Consider the following 22,232-nt stretch of genomic DNA (forward strand, 5'->3'; position numbering starts at 1 on the left):
GTGAAAATACACCATGTAAAATCACGCAATATTAAGTCATACGACATAAATTTAAGGTAGTCTGGAGTAAAATATATTCTCTCAACCGAATGACGTCAAAAAAAGGGTAAACTCTTATCTTACCTCACTCTACTAAAACACAAATTTATATTTATTATAGTCGTAAGGGAAAAAAATAAAAGATAAAAGGTACAAAACTAGATCAAAACAACAGGCAAACGAATAAAATAGAAGACCAAATTCACGTCGGCAACGTAACGGAAAATACTATTTGAATAGTGTCAAATAGTGTTTTGAATAGTGATATGCAATATGTAACGCGTATGAAATCTAGCTGTCCCAATTAGCGTCAGATAAATATTAATACAATTGATTCAAGTTGAAATTTATTAGATACAATATTAACCGCGGGGGATAAAAAAGGTAACGTTATTTCACTATTGACGATTGTTTATCAAAATTGACGACATGATACAAAAACTAGTCTGAAATAAACAAGTTATACAAAGTAAATAAGAAAAAAAAAGATAAAAAGTAAAACAAGAAGACAAGAACGAAATACAAAATAATGTCAGTATCCACATTCTTTTAGTAGCAAAAAAAAAAACGGCTTTCTTTCATCATAATACTCCATGGGACCCTTAGCCCTGCTACTACAGCATTGATACTTAATCGAAATGAGAAAATGGATCCTAGTTTGACGCCGGATACTCACCCTGCTAACACTATTCACCTACTATTCAACATAATAATTATACGAAACAACCATAAATTCTTGATAAAAAAATACATTTTTATCCATACATATCCCCCCTTTTACTCTCGTCCATACAATACCTAGATAAATATCGACGGGTTTAGTCCGAACTTGTATTTATCGGAACAAGTATTAACTGTGGAATAAAATGACAATGACATTTTAACAAGTGTATATAAAAGGAGGTTCCTTTAGCACTACAACATGTAGTACCTATTTAGGTGTGGGAATGTTTGTCATTTCCCTACATTGGTTGGGCATGAGGCTTTAGAGTAGTGGACTTTTCTAGGTACACTAGTCATATAATAGGGTATTGCACAAATCGCAAAAATCACTAGATAAAATAAAAAATAATAAAAAAATGCTCTAACAATCTAAGTGAACATACTAATATACTTAATATACTCTAAAGAAGTAAATAATGCTTGTTTATAAAGAAATGACATATTCCCCTAGCGAGACAAAAAAAAAAAAAAAAAAAAAAAAAAAAAAAAAAAAAAAAAAATTGTACTTATACTATACGATTATTATACATATACGTATAAAAATATGACCTAAGATACCTACTTTTTACTATAAAAAGAAATTACCCTTATCCAAAATCTCCACTCACCACTTCATCCTTATCTTATTCCATCTTCCTCCTTACTCGAAAAACCAAACAAAAACTACCATTAAACTCGGCCACCATGTTTCAAGAAAACCAGGAAGATCAGCCTGTCTTCACTTTTGAGGAAGACATGAGGATGATAAGGGTGTACTTCATGTACATTGTGGGGCTAGTGGTCCTCCTAATGGTTGTATTAATTTACTTGCTAATTCACAAGTAAAAGCCTGAAAATTACTTCAGTGCAGCAGGGTAAAAATACATATAGTGTTAGTTGTACTTCAATATTTTGTAATTTAGTAGTTTAGAAGTACAAATTGTAACATGTATTTTGGAAATTATAAATAAAAATCATTATTATTACTTGTTTTCTTCATTTTAAATAATAAAACAAACGTCATTAAGTTTATAAAAATATTTAGCAAAATAATAATTATTTGCAAAAAAACGATAACTATAATAATAAAAGATAATTAGTAGTGATAATTACAAAAGTAGGATCAAAATTTGGTGTCTACAAGGACAACTCAAGATTGGTGGAGTTGACGGATGAATGCAATAATGGTACCTTTGTAGTGGTGGAGTGTAATTACTTGGATACCATTAAAATGATAAAAAAAAAAAAAAAAAGTAATACTTTTGATGTAATCTCTTTTAGTTGTGTTTATAGGGGAGTCAAACAAAGCAACTCTTTTGATGAGTCTTCTACGGAATGTAGCGGTTATGTCTCACATATGAGGTACTATAGTCTTATGCTTTTGATTAAGAGGCTGTTTGAAAATGTATTTTGCTTTAGTTACTCTGTCATTGTCTCGATTTTTATCCTAGGAAAAGCTTATAGTTTATGATTATAGGAAAGAGTTAAGATGTACTCATACATCATCAGTTAAATACTCGTAGCTCATAAATGCTATCTCCTCCATTATATGGTCTAAAACTATCTAATGGCAGGTAAATATACTTATTCACATAGCTTTTGTGCCAGGGTGTTCAATGAGGGTTTTGTCCTCTCCATAACACTCCTATTGTAGTCATAGAATGGTGCAATAGCTTTGATTGCCTTTTTATATAGTAATACGTAACATTGGCAAGTTATAATATATATGATCATTTTCAAAATAAATAATCATAACACAAATCATGTTTCTACAATTAAATAAATTAAGATATAATCTCTTATTGATCGACCTAAGACAAGTATAATTCAACAGCAACTCAAAGTACGTAAACTTTGAGGTTCGAATTTATAACTCCCCTATGATGGCTAGCTGTATTGCGTGCATCGCGCGCGTAGGCTTCCCTAGTATATGTAAAACTAGTCTTTTATGCACGCGATATATAGTGCGTGCATTAAATTGGCTACCAAATTAGAATTCTATTATTTGTTTGATGTCCATTTGCATAATCTATTTGCCTAATTACATTATCATCATTTTCAGGATTTTCTGACTGTACGACGCCTCTTATATTCCTAACATCCAAACCTTTGTTGTTGTGTACATTGGATTGTGTTTTCAATTCGTCCATTACGAAGCTATAATTAATATCTGAACAACATTATTACTAACCCTATGATAACAGTTCACCTAATCACCCAACTAAAGTTAATATATAGTAATTTTGTAGTTTACTCAAAAAAAAATTATGGTTGGTAGTTAGCCATTTGTACTAATCTGAAATTATGGTTGAATATTTATTATTCCGACTCAAAAGAAAAACAAAAAAATATGATTGTAAAGGTTTTAGATTTATACAAAGTTTTTATTTATTTTATTAGTCACATTAAATGGATAGATCATAGATGAATTGTTCTAGTTTGATTTCAAATATTGGATTGAATAAACAACGCTCAAAATTATAAGACTTTGTCGCCTAATGTTCACGACATCCACTTTATTATGAGTGAAGATGACAAATAGGGTTCAACTTTTTATAAATATTGTATTTGGGGTCCAACTTTTTTTTACTTTGTTTTTGGGGTCTAGGTTAGAAATTCCGGTGAGTTAACCTTAATTTAGCTCACCGTTAACCTTAGATTAAAAAAGTTAGACTCTTGTAAAAAAGTTAGACCCCTTATCTAATAAATTTATACCCTTAATGTATTTAATTATAGGAATAACTGATAAATTTTACACAAAGATTCCAAATTAATAATATAAGTTAATACAATGTGGAATACATATACCACTTTTTCAAATTAATTTGATTCTCTAAATTACTATGAATAATTTAGACGCCTTTAAAAAATATATATTTTTTTTTAATTTGACAAAAACACTTTTTTTTTAATGGGTGACAAAAATTATATGATTTAGTTCAAACAATAAAATAATTTGGTAATACTTCGTATGACTAAGTAATTTATGAAAATAAAAATTTTTCATAAAAAAAATTAATATCATAATTATTTACAAAATAATTTTTAATTTTTTGTTGTATCTGAATTCTCAAATAAGGGTGCGATAAAATCTCCAAAAAAAATTTCACAATAAGGGCCTATTCATTTCATCTTAATTTTAATTTAATTTAGTTCAGTTCAACTCCAATCAGTTCAGTTCAATTCAATTCAGTTCAGCTCCTAATTTCCTTCTCTCATAAAATATTCATTTCAGCTCAACTCAGTTTAGTTCAGCTCAACTCAATAAATGTGAACAGGTCCTAATACGATATGTGAATTATGCATATTCTTTTTTTATTTAAATTTAAGTTTAATAAATAAGATTCATATTTTATTAAATTGTTTCAAATCTTAGTTATATTAAAAGATTTTACTATTAATTTAATTCTTAGTATTATTATCAATTTTACACTTTTAATTAGTGAAAAATTGTATTAAAAAATTGTGAAATATAACAAAATTTATTGATTCTCTTCTTATTACATATTTATTGAAATGAAACATGAATTATCATTAAAGAACAAATTAGCTAATTATGTATTTTGCTTACACTACCAAAAAAAAAAAAACTAAGTTAAATTATTATCAATAATAAAAAAGTATCATATAGGAAATTATATCACTATAACTAAAAAAAAAAATACTAGAAGGGTCCAAGTTTTTCAATTTTTCTAATTGGTTGTTTTATTTTTTTGAAAAAAAAAAGAAAAGAAAGAAACTTTTTTTATTGGTTAACTAGAAGGGTCCAAGTTTTTTAACTAAGGGTCTAACTTTTCTGCACACAATTAATTAAATCTCACTAGAAAAACTATTTTAGACCCCAAACACTAAATAGAAAAAAGTTAGACCCCAAATACAATATTTTCCAAAAAGTTGGACCCCAACTATGATCTTAACTCACTTTATTATATATATATTCATAGCTTAGTGGACATCAAAATTAGAAAACTTTGTTGCTCAAAATATACTAAACAGACATGAAAATATTGGGCAATTATAGGAAATTGGAATTGACAAATATGATAGGAAGTAAGAACAAGGGATAAAACAATGAGCCATGATAAAGTTTTAAGGAACTTGTAAACCGTTCATTGATTCTACGAAAGGGAACAAGGCAACCTAGAATTATGATCCATGAAGCTTACACTCCATTCACAATCCAGGAGATTGCTAACTCCATATGGTCATGAATCACAGTTGGAGATCGAGGATGATGGTATGAAATTGAGTTAAAAAGACAATTTTTCCCGTATTGGACTCTTCTAGCTTGATTCTTATTGCGAAAAATATTATTTTCAATTATATAAACAACATTCAATTAGCTCCAAATTAATAATACTATGTTAATTGAATATTAATGCACATATAATTCTAAATATCGTGACCATTTATTATGTCCTGAAGATTAAAAGGGAACGTAAACTACCAGTTTTTCAAATTATCTTATTAGGCATTATCTTCTATTACATATTCTTGGTTAAACATGCAAAAAGGTGATTAAAATAAATAAATCATATGACAAACAATATTTGAAGCAACATCATAAATTACCTCCATTTTTATTAAGTAGACAACTTTCTTTTATCACACTTGCCAATGCACTATTTTAATGATTAATATATAAAATTCTCGACATTGTAAAATTATAAAAAGTGGATATTAATAAAATATACATTTAGACAATTCAGAAAGATCCCACTTGAATATATTTTATCGCATCTATAAATCACAAAATCTAGTTAAAGTGTAGTTTGTGAATGGTGTAAAAGTCAAATAGTGGTGTCAACTAAAAAACTGAGGAAATATTAATAGTAATCATCAAAGCATTCAAAATAATCTAATCATGGTAATAGAAAAATAAAAATAAAAATAAGCAGTAAATAAATTAATTACTTACATTTCACACATTACTTTAAATTGCTACATCTATCATTAATAAATCGTTAGTAACTTCAATGAAAATATAAATTAAATTGAAAGAATTAAATTAAAATAATATGTAGTTTAGATTTGTTAAAACTCTCATAAATTCAACCTTTTATGCCTAGGTTTAGAGTACATAGAACTCTAATTTTTGCAAAGGAACTTCGAATTCCTTGAAGGAATATTGATTAGGAGTATTAAAAGAGTAGAATAGAATGTATTTGTGGAAGGATGGATGTCTGAAAACCTAGAAAAAAGCTAGGTATTAATAGACTAGGTGATGGGAGAGGAGTCATGACACGATGCATGCACCATATACTTCGTATATGACATGGTGTGCTGCGCCATGGTGCGAGGTTTGGATGATTTAATGCGTTTTTAAAACATTCATAATTTTTTATCCCCCGTAATTCGGAATAACACATATAAATAACATACCGTTGAAAAGTAGACTTCAAGATATTTTCAATGGTATAATATCTTGAAGTCTACTTTTCAACCCAATTAGAATTAGGTCAAAAAAAATTTAGATATTAAGATAGTGCCATTTGAGTACAAGGGCGTCGGTTTTGGGCAATCAAATTTAGTGTTTTTCTCATATCTCATTCATTTTGAATCGGAATTAGGCTTATGATATATCGTTGAAAAACTTATTTCAAGAGCTATTCAACAAAGAAGATTTTAATCAAAGTTATGGGCCACAAAAATAAGATTTGCTCGATTTTGGATTGTGGTCACGAAAAGGAAAATTGGGCCATTGTTTATGGATTTTGGGTTAGGAAAAGGGTTTGAATGAATGTTTGGGCTAGGAATGGATTGCATTAAGTGGATTAAAATAAAAAGGGTTAGGGTAAGCAATTCTTACTTCCGACGCCCAACTTGACCAATTGGCAGTAAAAGGTAATTAATTACCGAGTTTGTGTCAGGAAGACGCCATTAGGTGTCTACACACCTGCCAGAGTTCGTTGTCCCAAATATCCAATTATTCTTCGTCCTTTATTATATTAGTCTAATTTTTACTACTACCTCCGTTAATGGTCATATGCAACTTTGGAATTTTTTATACCTCATAAATAATACCCCAAAATTGCAGAGAACCGTTAATGAAGGTACTATTAATCTCATCATTAGCTTAGGTTGATTCATTAGGTAAGTATCAGATTCGCGAGTGTTGAGCCTAACATCCACTACCATAAACTTGTGGTCATAACTCATTATACAGTCAAAAAGATAAAGCAAAGAAAATAGAAGTTTTCTGAGGTATTATTATTATCATCACTTAAATTCTTACAAGATTACAACACATGTATTCCCACAACTAAGGAAGCAAACGACAAATTTGATAGAAACTCCTACATAACATATGTTTTCCCCTTTCATATGCATTTTTTTCTTGTTCTTATACCTAGCTTGTGACCAAAATATATCATTTTCATAAGTAGAAATAATTTCTAAACGAAGAGAAAAATGGAAGGGGGTATACCAAAACCAGATGCATCGGCTTTCAGGCAGTGTATTGCCTTAGCGTGGGAGAATCCTTATGTTCTTCGTTTAGCTTTCTCAGCTGGTATCGGCGGCCTCCTCTTTGGCTATGATACAGGTATATATATTAGCAAATTATGCTGTACTCTATGCTATATTGGTTAAGAAATTTTTTATTATGATTATTCATTTGAGTTTAGAAATTATATCTACTATTTCTAATCAAACTTCTTGTGAAGGTGTGTCTGGTGTGTCTCAAAGCTAAGGATGGTGCTAGAAACAATAGTAAGAACTTTTCTAAAAGTGTATTTCATATGAATAAGCCAAATAAGGCGAAACACGGACACACGGTATGACATGGGGCGTTATATTGGTTGTGCCTTGCAGCGTACAAAAAACAGTCAATAGTAAATTAAATAAAGCTCGCTTGTCTTTGCTCCACGAAGGCTCATTCCATGCCAACTTGCCTGAACTTTTGTACCTCTTATGCATGTACAAATTAAAGAAACTAGGTTCTTATATCCGTTTACTGAAAATTTTATGTGGTCATTTGAAATATGACTACCATAAAGTTTTTATGATTATATAGTTCATAATTGATATATTTTTCTCCAAGTAATAAATTATACTCCATTACTTAATATTTGGTATAAAATAGCACTATCAACATTTTTTTTTATCAAATTTTTAGTTTCATTTATGTAATTTTTATTATTCTTTTATATATAGTTTCTCGAAAACTATTTATTTTATGTTGGTTCATAAATTTCAAAATTTATATTTACATCGTAAGTATTTGAAGACTATACAATAATATAATGTGAAATTGTTCAAAAATATATATTGTAATGTGAAAAAATGAACAAATCATATTTTATCATTAAAATATTTTTTTGGAAATTATTTTTCTGAATTTTCAAAATTCTTCTAAAGATTAATTTTTGAAAATTAAATATATTATTATTCTTTTTAAGAATGACTACCATAGAATTTTCAGTCATTTTATAAGTAAAAAAAGGAATTATTTTCTGAACCACAAAATTATTGTTAGTTAGTAAATTTTTCAAATCAAAATTAAAATTATCTTATATGCATTACATAGTGAAAAGTAACTTGTACTACAATTATTATAACAATAATTGACCCAGCTTAACTATATTTATGTTTAGTGAAAAAGTACATCATTTAAACATAGTTAATTAACATGGAAAGACTTTAAAATGTAATATTAGTCTCAAGCTTCAGGATTTGCATAAGTGTTTTTTGGATTTCACATCCAATACATGTTACCTATTTAAGAAAAGATGCAGGATAAATGATAAAAGTATATAAACCGGTTGAGTTTATCCTTTAACATGGTATTAGAGACAAAGTTAACGTGACTAATTAATTGACTAAAGGTCATGAGTTCGTATCTCATCCATCCCGGTCCTTCTTTCAAGATGGAATATATTAATAAGCGTAGGGTATGGTGAGGCCCATGCTGTATCTACATTTCTAGCCTAACGAAATCTCATGTATAAGGGGGTATAATTGAGTATATAAACCAATCTCAAGGTTAAATCATCACTTTAAACTTTTGGTTGAGTTGGTCTTTTAACAGTAAAAATTGAGGGTAACAGATGATATACTTCAATTGTTTCACAATACATTTTTTTTTTTTTTAAAAAAAAAGTAAAGTACGCTGGGAAAATTTGGACCGTCTTCTCACAAGCCCGTGACCTAATTTATCATGGAGTAAAAAATAAGAAAACTTGCTATCCATAAAAGGGTCGATATCTGGATGAGTCGGAGTAGAGTAACCAAGAGAAGCAACATAGTCTGCAGCCCGATTTCTTTCTCTAAAAATATGTTGAGACTTGAAAGCCTGGAAAGATTCCAAAATTGTCTTGATATCTGACATTAGGAGGTGAATCTTCCAAGGACAGCTAAAATGGCATTGCAAAATATTAATGACATTAGATTATAATTGTTTCACAATACATGCTTGATGCTTGTAACAAGTTGACTACTTTTAATGAATGTATTAAAAATCAACTTACTGTTATACTGTATGTATTAATTATTAAGAACTAGAGAAACTCTATGTTAGTAAGAAATGTATTTGAAAAATGAATACCTATCACAATATTTTAATGATTATGTAGTTCAAAATTGACATATTTTTGATATAAAATAGTATTATCAACTTCTTTATATTTATCAAATACTACCTCCGTTTCTTTTTAGTTGACACGTATTCCTTTTTAGGAAGTTTTTTTTTTAGTTGATACGTTTCCTTTTGGGGTAACTTTTTTACCTTGCATTTACAAGCTACCCCACTTGCTTTTTCATTCTCTCTCACTCCCTCTCCTCTCCTTAATATATGTGCCTAAATCCAACGCGTCAACTAAATAGAAACGGAGGAAGTATTTAGTTTTATATATGTAGTTTTTACTATTATTTTATAGTTTCTTGAAAAAAAATATTTTATGTTTGATTAAAATTTTCAAAAATTATATTTACAGTGTAGATATTAGAAGAATAATTGTGTTTATATTATAATGTGAAAATTTAAACCGATCATATTGTTTATCATTCAAATAATAAGATAGTCATATTTCAAACTATTGCTCTAAAAATATTCATTTAGTGTAAATTTCTTCAATAATTTAAAATTACATTTAGCATCTTAACCCTTTATAAGACAAAGAGAGAATGATTCAAAAACAACATTAAAGTTAGGTATCAAAAGAGAAAAGCATTTTTAATTAGTTGAATTACAAAACTAGAGAATTTACGGGAAATGTAACTATCTTAGAGACTGCCTACTTTATTCTATGATGTCACCATTATTATTTCTCTAACTATTTTTTGGAATTATAATTGAAATTGAATGACTTCACTTCACAGGAGTTATATCTGGGGCCCTTCTTTACATCAGGGATGATTTCAAGTCCATGGACAGGGATACTGTTTTGCAGGTAACTTAATTAATAAGGGTTCCTTATCAAGAGACAATTTCTATTTCTATGTTTCGTTAATTTTTGTGACACTTGTTTCCTAACAATTAATTCCTCCATTTTTATTTAATTGACGCGTTTAATTTAGGCACACATATTAAGAAGACAAAAGAGTGTGAAAGAGAATAATAAATCAAGTGGGATATCTAGTAAATGTAAGATATAAATTTTACTCAAAAAGGAAATATGACAAATAATAATAAAAAAACTTCCTATTCAGAAATACGTGTCAACTAAAAAAAATGGAGGTAAGTATATCACATAGAATTCAAATTATTCTTCATCCTTTTTTATTCTTACATAATGAGTAGCTTATAATTGTTGTTTTTTTATTCTTATATAATGATTAGCTTATATTGTTTAACTTAACATCTACTTCGTATTAAAAAAAAAAAAACAAGCAACTTAGGGTTTATTTGACATCGTTGTAGTTTTTTTGTTTTTTGGTTTTTTGTTTTTCAAAATCATATTATATATGTCATATAATAAATTAAAAATAGTCATCAAACTTATTAATATTATGATAATTTTAAAAAATGACAACTGAAAAGTGAAAACACGTTTTTCTTGTTTCATGTTTTTGGTTTTTTGTTTTGGAAAAAACAAAAAAAGATGTCAAACAAGCCCTAAGTTAAAGTTTATAATGAAGATTAAGTGTAAAGATTAGTTTTATAAATTCTACAACGCAACCTGATATGGAGATTTATTTGGTGTCGAAGGGTGAATGTAGTATGAGACTTTCTACACCAAGTGCGTGCTTAATTAATACTCCGTATTTCACAAGAAGAGCTAGATAAAATTTGACTTTGAAATTCTCTGAAGTATTTGATACCATGTCAAATAATCAAGTTCCAATCAATGAACTTTGGTTGTTAAGAGATTGATTTAATTTGTATCTATCACCATTTTTGTTTTATTTAGTTTTTTAGTTTTTTTTTTTAGGGGAACTAAAAGTCTAAAACTATAGATCCCTTACTGTATGACAATTTAATACGGTTAATATATGACCACCAAAGATAATGTCCTTGTCTGCATGTAAAGCATGATTGTAGGCGTGATGTATAAAATGAACACCCAACTCACGTACATGTGAAGTGCATATAACTATCTATGGGTGCATGTCATTTAAAGGTGTTGGGTGGCTCGAGTTCGCAATGATTAACTAGTATGTGAACCCGAGCAATGTCCTGGGTCGTTACATACGTTTTAATTTATGACTCAATATTCTTGTAATTAAATTTGTTGTTCATAATATAATTCACTACATATTAATATTTTGTGTTCAAAAAAATAATATAAAATATCACATAGATTAGCGGTAACACACTCGGTTTAGAATTACAGGTTGCCAGTTCAGATCTCGTGGAGATTTTTTTTTTTATTTATTTTTTATTATAAGTGTATGACTATTATAAGTGTATGACATGCAATAATAAATAAATGCCATGTGACGGTAATGATTAGTTGAGTGGGTGGCATGGCGTGGCATTTTGAGGGTTCTTAAGAATGCTTTTTAATACGAAGTATATTACTATAGATTCTTTAAGATGTTTCAACATATATAAATAATATGAAATAAAATTAGAATACAGAGTAAAAGAAATGAAATGACTTAATATTCATATAATTAAACTTAGTTGGATTGGAAAAGAAATAGTTGGATACTTGGATGGTATAATTAAACATCAGTGGAAATACTAATCATAGTCGTGTTAGGTCTTATACGATTCGCTTGAATGACTAATTTGTTAATATTCGATTATTACATATATATTTTACTAATATACAATATTTAAAGTCAAAGTATTACATTAAATCGCATGAACAGGTAAAGTGGGAAGATCATTGTGAAACGAATAGTAGTATATGTTGTTAAGGGCCGGTGAATGAAAAATATCTTATAAAATTTTCAAAATTATAGCATATTTTGTTATGTTTAACTTATTATAAACCAAAAATGAGAGAGGGGGGGGGGGGGGGGGGGAATGATGTAGAAAACGAAAACCAAAAGTGGGGATAAGGAGTTTCAATCAAGTGCATTTCACTATATTTGCCGTCACAACAATCATGGGTTGCAACGTGGCTTTTCTTAATTGAAGGACCCTTTTGTTTGTTTGTTTCATTTAACGTCTGAGGCTAAAATCAATCCACCTGCAATGCTTGTTTTTATGGCTTTCGATTGTATAATAATTCCAGAGTACAATCACGTTCATTCCTTTCTTAATTCTTAGGTCCGTTCATTTAGCTTTTTATCTTGTAACACAATGACCATGTAATTCTATTTAACTGTTTGGAATTAGCTACACTATGTCATTCATAATGTGGTGTAAAAATCCGACCAAAATATCAATAATGTTCATTCAATGGTGTTTTGTGGAGAAATATTTTCATGTTCTATAATTATAAATAAGGCAATTTTGATAAAAAAAATACAAACCGGATAAAACAGTCATCTGTGTAGCTAGTCGCATGGTGTGGCCGGTTGTAAAAAAATAAATTAACCCCGAAAACATTAACTGAGTAACTCCTGTAATACTTATCGAGTAACCCTTATAACACTAAACGAGTAACTCCTATAACACTGACCGAATAACCTGCCCTGTAACACTGATCAAATACCTCTTGTAACATTGACCAAGTAACCCCTATTGTGACAGCCACACCCATTTGCCAGCCATATATTAATATATAAGAATTTTTGTTGTACTATTTGTATCATACAAATTATGGAAAATTTATATTCTTGAAACTTATTGAGACACTCATATAACACTTTCTTGTAATGCCTATGCAAAGTATTTGATTTATTTGGTTTGTAGTTTCTTTACTACATTATAACATACGTTCAATCTTCTCCCCTCTTTGCATATATGGCCTGCAATGCTAGACTGGTTTATCAATATACTAATGTTAACACATCTGCAGGAAAGTATTGTAAGCATGGTACTAGCTGGGGCAATCGTCGGTGCTGCCGTGGGAGGAATGCTGAGTGATCGTATGGGAAGGAAATTTGTAATTTTATGTGCTGATTTCTTGTTCTTTGTTGGATCAGTACTTATGGCTTCAGCACCTAACCCTGCTGCCCTAATCGCTGGACGAGTTTTCGTTGGGCTAGGTGTTGGAATGGCTTCCATGACATGCCCATTATACATTTCTGAAACTTCACCAACAAATATACGTGGTGCCCTTGTTAGCCTAAATGGTTTCCTCATCACTGGAGGACAATTTTTGTCCTACTTAGTAAACTTGGCCTTCACTAAGGTATGCTTGTCTTGATACATTGAAACCAACTTCAGTTACATTGTAGATGCTTAAAGTTACATAATATTGAGTATATGTAACACGTGTTAGTAGTAAAAGATTTGGAAAACAATTGGCACAATTTCTTAACCAACCGTCTTGTGTGCCAATTAGTGCTGTCAAATTTCAAACCGAAACCGTTTAACTGCCCGAAACCGACCGACCCAAATGAGAACCGAACCGATTAAAAACCGATTTTTTTGAAACCGAAAACCGACCCGAACCGTATTTTAGTAAACCCGAAACCGAATCGACCCGAATAATGTTAAACCGTATAAGAACCGAACCCGTTAACAAACCGAACCGAATATAAACCGAACTGAAAGAAAACCGAACCGAAAAAGAACCGAACCGTATCTAACCTGAAACCGGTTCCAACCCGAAACCGTTTAAACTGGCAAAAAAACCGCTTACACCGAACCGTTAGCAAACTGCTACCCGTTTGCACCGAACCATTTAAAAACCGAACTGATTGTAAACCGAACTAGTTATAAACCGAACCATTTATGAATCAAACCGCTTCTAAATCGAACCGTTTACAAACTTTTTTTATATAATTAAATGGATTTTTTTTTTTGTTTAATTTTTTTTTTTTTTTAACGGGGATATAATTAAATGGATTAAATATTAGAAATCTTAGAATATTTTTTTTAAAATAGCAAGGCAAATCATTCATTAAGGTCTTAAGGATAATCAGTGTTCACAAACAAGAGCAAAACAAGCAGGCTCAGGCCCTGCCTCAAACTATTAGCAACACTACTGCCTCTAGTCATGTATACATTTGAGGTGATGAAACCAAATGAACAAAAAGCTTGTAATATTAAGTACCAAGGCTCTACTGTATTATACAAAAAATTTACAAAGCAAAAAATGTCCAAGAGAACATGAATATCAATCAGCACATAACATAATTGCCTTGACCCCACCTCATAGAGTGATGCCTTACATATGATATAGTAGTTGGACCTACTATTGTTGAAGAATTTCCCCTTCTTTTCCTTGCAAAGTTACATTATACAACACCTGAGAAAAATTGTGAACAATGATAATCAACTCTTGGTGTGCATTCCTTGCTTCAGGGTGCAGGAATTAAAAAAACCAACTTGCTTAAAAAGTTAATTAAAATGCTTGGAACTATATTGTTGTAGGCGTGTCATCTGGATGTATCTTCCATCTAAAAACAAAGTGGATTGAAATAGCTTATAAACTTAGTAAGCATATATATATTCAAGTAATTGACTATTATTTATGAATTTATAAAGTATTAACAAAGACTTGGACTAATAATTTGATTAAGACTGATGCTTGTTTAATGGAACCTCTCAGTTCAACCACTGAGTACCTGCAAATTTCTTGAGGAATTCCACCATCACCACTTGAAGAAGAATAGTCATTCCAACTATCCCAAGAAATAACCTATTCTTATGAATACCTTCAAATATGTTCTTCTTCTCCAGCTTTCTTGCATTGAACTCGTTGAATAATTGGCAGAGCACGAAACAGTTGAAAATGAGTGTGTCTTGAACATATATAAAGTATTGTAAAAAAGAAGAGAAGGGTCATACAGAGCTAATATGCACAGCATTGCAAATTACATATACAACTGCTGCCTCCTCCATTTGCATGTATCTCCATTACGAGAAGTAAAATGCAAATCACCAGACATAATATAGCACCTGCAATGCTCTCATGTAGTTCATAGGCCAACCAGTTTGGCATTACAACAAAGAACAGAAATCAAGAGACAGAAACTGCAAGCAAGAATTTCACGTTATAATACTTTATGATTGATCAACTGGGTTACATCTGATGCAAAAAATTAATTTATTCTTTCATGGAAATTCATCAGGAAAACAGTAATTTGAAGCAATAGAAAAAACAGCAAAAGGGCTTAGAAATTTGCTGAGATAACTAAAACAGTAGGGTAACACAACAGATGAAAAGCCAACTGCTTCAAAGCATTGAATCAACATCCTTAAGCTTAGCAAATTTGCTCAGATAACTAAAACAGTAGAGTGTTAAGAGATTTCTTCAAGCTCAAACAAAAACTATGAATTCATTCTTCAATACACAACACTTCAATATAACAATCCCAAAACCAAGCAAAGTCCTTTAGCAGCAGAACAAGATGAGTTAGCAGAACACAGCATACAGAACAGCATACATGGCAGAACACCTTAATATTTCACAGCAGCAACTAATAGAAATGTACTGCATGTAATGAGTTATATATATAAACAACATTCTAAGAAAATCAATACACAAACAGTTGACGCTTGACAAGCAAAATACCTTGTTCTCTCATAGTACAGAGTTATCAGGAACTCTTTACATTCATAATATATCGTCTCAAACAGTTATAGTAGTCATAAATCAAAGCTTCTAAGTACAACACCAACAATAAAAACAATTATTCATATCATATTTCTATTTAAAAAAACAAAACCCCATTCTTCAAAACTTTCAGTCAATTTATTCATTTATATATATAAAATCCAATTCATACCCCAAATTTACATTTTCAATTGCCATGCATTACAAGAAATACATATATAAAATATAAATAATAAAAAAAAAAAAAAAAAAACCCAATTCATACCAACAAAAAATATCAATTAAAATCGAGAAAGAGAGAGTGGTTACCTGAATTTGGAGATTTAGGGTAGCAATCAGGACAGCTTCAAGGTCCGCCGTGAATGAGGGAGACGGAGAGGCGCTGAGCCCATGAGAATGGAGGCGCCGTGAGCCGGTGAGTGGTAAAGTGAGAGTGGTAAAGTGAGAGTGAGAGTGAAAGGGTTTCAAAAGGGTTTCATGTAAATCTAACCATTGATTTTTTAATCTATGGTTCAGAATGGTGATCCGTGTGTGTTGTGGGACAAAGAATCTAACCATTAATTTTTTTAATATATGGTTGAGAGTGGTGATCCGTGTGTGTTGTGGGAGAAAGAATCTAACCATTGATTTTTTAATCTATGGTTGAGAGTGGTGATCCGTGTGTGTTTGTGTGTTGTACATTCATCTACAAAAATATTATTCCCTCAATTCTTTAGTATTTTTTTTTTGCCTCATTTGATCGGGATCAGTGCCCAAGACACGTATTAAAACATCTACTAAACTACTGGTATATCTTTATTTTCATACACGTAAAAATTATAAAAACGTTATATTAATGAAATGTATAAATAGATAAATTTAAAAAGATCACTAATGAAGTAATGAGTCTATAACTTTGTACTAATACATACGAATAACGATGATACGAATATTTAACTATGAGATGGTTAGATACCATGTGTTATATAATGTGTACATATGATCGATTGAACTAATCAATATTACCTTGTTAATCAGTCATTAGTGTTTTCTTTCATTATACAAATCAAAGCACTTTGTAATATCTTCATAATTTCATGAAAATATATAATGATAAACGAGTCATAATTATCAGTCTTGTTGACTAATCAAGTATCGAATTACCAAATTGCAAATTTCCATTTCACAAGAACTCATCAAATCATGAGTATGATACTATGCGTAGTATATAAATGATTAAATAAGAAGCATATAATAACCTAATTGTAAAACAATAATACATTAATAGTTTAATACACTAACTCTTATAATCTACTTCGTAATAAACTAGTAAGATCAGTATGACTAAACTTGAAACATAACATAATATGTATTTATAAAATCAATGAGAATTTGTTTATAATATGATGCCTAAATATGAAATGATTCGCGACTTTATATAAAACTTATGAACGCAAAAGGTTAGCAAGTACTATCAAATTTCAAACCAAAACCATTTAACTGCCCGAATCCAAACAACTCGATAAACAATTTATTTTTTGAAACCGAAAACCGACCCGAACCGTAATTTAGTAAACTTGAAATGGAACCGATATGAATAACGTTAAAGTGGTTAAACAATCGAAGAACCGAACTAGTTATAAAATGAACCGAAAAAGAACCGAACCAGTTAAAAACTGAACCGAAAAAGAACCGAACCAGTTATAAACTGAACCAAAAAAGAACCGAACTATTTCTAACCCGAAACCGTTTCCAACCCAAACTGTTTGAACCGGGATAAAAACCGTTTACACCGCACCGTTAACAAACCGCAACCCGTCTGCACCGAACCGTTTACTACCCGGACTGTTTACAACCCGAACCGAATTAAAACCGCTTAAGAATAAACCGAAACCGAATCGAACCGAAAACTATTTAAACCGAACCAAAACCGACCCGTGAGACAATTAAACCGATTCCAAATCGACCCGATTAAATACCGAACCGATTTCAAACCGAACCGAAACCGATCTGTCAAACCGTTTTGACAGTGCTAGTGCCAATGACTAATCGTGTAGCCAATTGTAATATAATTAAGTAACCCCTATAACATTAACTAAGTAACCCCTATAATAATGAATTAGTAACCCCTTTAACACTAGACGAGTAACCCATATAACACTAACAAAGTAACCCCTATAATACTGACAAAGTAACCCTATAACACTGAAGAAGTAACCCCATGGTGGTTGGCCACATCATGTGTTTCTTAACCATAATACTACATTCCTCTATTTACTTCATTTTTTTTGCATATTGGATAAAGGGGCGTAAAAATCAATTTTTGATTCATTTCCCTCTGCACACTTATTCTTACACTTTCTCTTACGTACCTCATACTCCATACAATATTTACACCTATTTGTTGTAGTCTTCCATATCTTTTCACACACTTTTAAAATTGTTTTTACACCCATTCTTTTATTAAACTACATGCGTCTCCAAGACTCCAGTATATGAGTCTAACCCTATGACACAGAGGTAGTATACATGCAACTAGACCTTATTATTGGACAGGACAGGTCAAGATCGGTGCAGGCCGGATTAAAGAGGGTCACAATTTATAGGGTCAAAAGCGGATCGGGCCAATGCAGGTCACGGGTCAATAGCGGGTAGATAATGGGCAGACCAACAAAATATCAATTAAAATAAATATTGAACAAAGCCATAATTAGGTGTATATGTACAAATTTATCTATGTAATTATTTTTACATTATCAAATTTGTTTGTCTATTAAATTGGAAAAACATTTTGGCCATATATTGACCCTATCTAATAAGGGCCCAGTCGGTTAAAGGCCTTGTCCGTTTAAAACCCTTTAAGCTTGGTCTTGACCTCATTATTATTAGGCTAACCTACTCGATAAACTGCCCTACATGCAACCATTATTGAACCATACACATAGTTGAAACATTTCACATAAAACCCTATACTAATATATTGGGTCATGAAGGCATTCACATACTGTATGATTTTTGTATATTACTACAATTAAATAACATCATATACACATAATTTTTCACAATATATTACTACAATTAAATAAGATCATATAATTTCGGTATGTCTAGGTACCAGGAACATGGAGATGGATGCTTGGAATTGCCGGAATTCCTGCACTCTTCCAATTCATTCTAATGCTACTTCTTCCAGAGTCGCCGCGTTGGCTCTATCGTAAGGTACTTAACACCCCTCTCAGGTTGTAATTTCATCCACAAATCAACCAATCATAACTCGTTACATATTTCTGCACTAAAACCAGGGGAGAGAAGAAACAGCCAAGAAAATAATAAGAAAGATTTACCCTGAAGACGACGTTGAAGCAGAAATCACAGCCTTAAAAGAGTCAGTAGACAAAGAATTAACAGAAAATGCAGGTGAAAAACTTCAATGCATGGAACTCGTCAAAACTAGAGCAATAAGAAGAGGTTTATATGCTGGTGTTGGTTTACAAGTATTTCAGCAATTCATAGGCATAAATACTGTCATGTATTACAGCCCAACAATCGTGCAATTAGCTGGTTATGCATCAAATCAGACGGCTCTACTTCTTTCTCTAGTCACTGCTGGGCTTAATGCCGCGGGTTCAATTGCTAGCATATATTTTACAGATAGGACTGGACGAAAGAAGCTACTGATTTTCAGTATTTCTGGTGTGATTGTATCTCTTGCAATCTTAGCCGCTGTTTTTCATGAAACGACGGCTCATTCACCGCCTGTTAGCTTGATTGAGACAAACCGATTTCATGGACTTACCTGTGATGATTATGCTAGTGCTGGTACGAATGCTCGTTGGGATTGTACTTTATGCTTGAAGAAACAAACGTGTGGATTTTGTTCGTCGCCATCCAATAAGGTAAAAATTCTTGCAACTGTACATTTTTTTTTAGTTTATAAATGACATATATAAGCTTTAAAGTGTTGTTCTTTGCCAAATTTTATGTTACATTTTAAAGAAAACCAATGGAACTTAGATCATTTAATTTAGCCTTAACTTTATGGCTAGATCAATGTCTCAGCAAGCTTATGGTTAATCCGATTTACTCATTTCAAATTATGGTTGTTTGTGAAAGATAATACTCCCTACGTCTCTTATAATTGTCCCAATTTCCTTTTTAGATTGTCCTTTTAATTTTGTCCCATTTTATTTTGAACATTTGAGACCACATACTCTCACAAGAATCACAAACTCACAACCATCCCATTTTACTATTCTCTTTCATTATTTTTATCCCAACCAAAAATTTATACTATGTAAAGTAACATTTCTCTATAGCGCAAAAAATAATGGACACATGGAGTACAATATACAGTTATTTTAGTTACTATATTTGCACTTATTAAGTTAGTGTGATAATGGGCTAGTGGGGAGTTACCTATTTCAAGTTATTAGCTGTAGTTGCTAATTGTAGGATTATTAGCCTCATTAAGTTAATTTACTATCTCTATGTAAGGCTAGTACTTTGAATTGTATGGATTGAATACATACATGAAAGTAACGTTCTTTTCATCCAACAATTAAACCATGTCACTATATATATAATGAAATACTTTTTTCATGTGATATTATTGTTGCAGCTATTTCCGGGAGCATGTTTAAAATCGAACAACACAGTAGGAAACATATGTAAAGCCGAAGGTCGAAAATGGTACTCAAGACTCAAGAGGGTGCCCTAGCAAAAATGGATGGATGGCCCTAATAGGGTTATCTCTATACATCATCTTCTTTTCACCCGGTATGGGGACCGTGCCGTGGGTCGTAAACTCGGAGATATACCCTCTAAGATACAGAGGAGTGTGTGGTGGGATTGCAGCCACTTCCAACTGGATCTCAAATCTTATAGTTGCTCAAACCTTCTTGTCACTTACAGATGCAATTGACACTTCTTGGACGTTTTTCATTTTCGGAGTTGTCGCTGTTATAGCCTTATTCTTTGTTATTGTGTTTGTTCCTGAAACCAAAGGGATGCCTATTGAAGAAGTGGAGAAGATGCTTGATGAAAGAACTTTGCAGCTTAAATGGTTCAAGAAGAGTTCTAAACTGAGTTCGGATTCCTCAATTACAACCTAATATATTATTGTTTGGTTATGAAGTTGTAATATAGGGATTTAACATGCATGCTTAGTTATTAATTAGTAGTACAAAATAATCCATGAGAATGAAGTCTCCCTTCAGGTTTTCAAAAAAAAAAAAAAAAAAAAAAAAAAAAAAAAGTCTCCCTTCAGGAATTGCCTGTAATTAATTAATGTAAGACAAACAAGCATTTGAAACTTATTGTGTGCTTTTATTGAAGTTGATATTAACTAGTTGGATGTATCAACAATTCAAGTGCAAGCTTAACATATTTCTTGGCAATTTATTTGGCTAATGTAGCTTTAAAAATGGTTCAAGAAGAGTTCAAAATCGAGTTCGGATTCCGCAATTACAACTTGATATTCTCCTAGCGTATTAAGCGTTGAATACATTATTATTGTTTGGTTGTTATATTAAAGAGATTTAACATGTATTTGGGTCCAATTTGGTCCAATTGGGCCGGTCCATAAATGATTTAATCATAAGCCCATGGTCAAGGTTCAACTCTCCAATCCATGCCAAGTCAGTCAAAGGCCCAGTCAACGTGGCCAACCCACTTGACTCAAGGCCCATTCTCCCCCTTATGTCAAGGTATAAAAGCAATCAATCCTCTCTCTCTCTTTATTCATTCACTTAGAGCCTCAATCAATTAATTTTCTTGCATAGTTTTCCCTCTCTAAACACTGTATTGACTTTGGCATTGGAGGGGCCTTCCTCGGCCCAACCCCCTAGACCAGTTTATGTGTGTTTGTTGTACAGGAAGTCCTCGGCCCAGCTATCACTTGGACCAAGTTCAGTCTTCAGCCCACCAGATTGGACCCATCCGAAGGTCTCATTGTTTTTTAAAAAAACAAGTCAATCTCAATCGTTCTACATAATCTTAGTAACAATGGCTAAGAATTGCAAGAATGGTAAAAATGCCAACTAATCCAGTGCTTCCCCTTCGAGGAAGAACCCGATGGCTCCGGGGAAAGGTCCACTTTCCGCTCTGTCTCCATCTCCATCGCCCCAACCGAGCGGACAATCCTTCGGGAGAGTGAGGTCGGAGAGGATACTTTCAGAGAAATCCTAGTCACCATCTCCGCCTCGTCATTCTCGACAGCGGACAAGCTCTCATCACCAGAGCCAATCGGATGCTAAGAGTCATCCTCAAATCATCCACTCTCGCTCCTAGTCGAGGACTCCTCAAACGGGGCCCTCGACGGAAGAGGTGGAAAGAGCCGTAGCGACCTTCATGGGAGTCATGAAGGCCCAAGCTGGCACCATGCCACCACCCCGTGATCGTTCGCCCTCTCACCCGACATAGCTGTGGAGGAGGACCGATCAAGGGGAGGGG

General features: G+C 31.8%; 1 long non-coding RNA gene and 1 pseudogene across 2 annotated transcripts; one reads left to right on the forward strand and one right to left on the reverse strand.

Moving 5' to 3' along the window:
* The first annotated feature begins 7,085 nt into the window (after nt 1–7,085).
* LOC145577919 (putative inositol transporter 2) lies at nt 7,086–20,893 on the forward strand (annotated as a pseudogene).
* Nucleotides 13,984–17,718, reverse strand: LOC145579097 (uncharacterized). 2 transcript variants are annotated; one of them, XR_014099014.1, is made up of 3 exons: nt 16,113–17,718; nt 14,812–15,220; nt 13,984–14,492 (listed from the first exon to the last, which is right to left on the reverse strand). It is a non-coding gene; the product is annotated as an uncharacterized LOC145579097 (long non-coding RNA). The 2 variants fall into 2 exon arrangements; XR_014099015.1 differs by having other exon boundaries at nt 13,984–14,643.
* Nucleotides 20,894–22,232: the final 1,339 nt, after the last annotated feature.

This window comes from Chenopodium album, chromosome 14 (genome assembly GCF_948465745.1).
Source record: "Chenopodium album chromosome 14, dcCheAlbu1.1, whole genome shotgun sequence".
Classification (NCBI taxonomy): Eukaryota; Viridiplantae; Streptophyta; class Magnoliopsida; order Caryophyllales; family Amaranthaceae; genus Chenopodium; species Chenopodium album.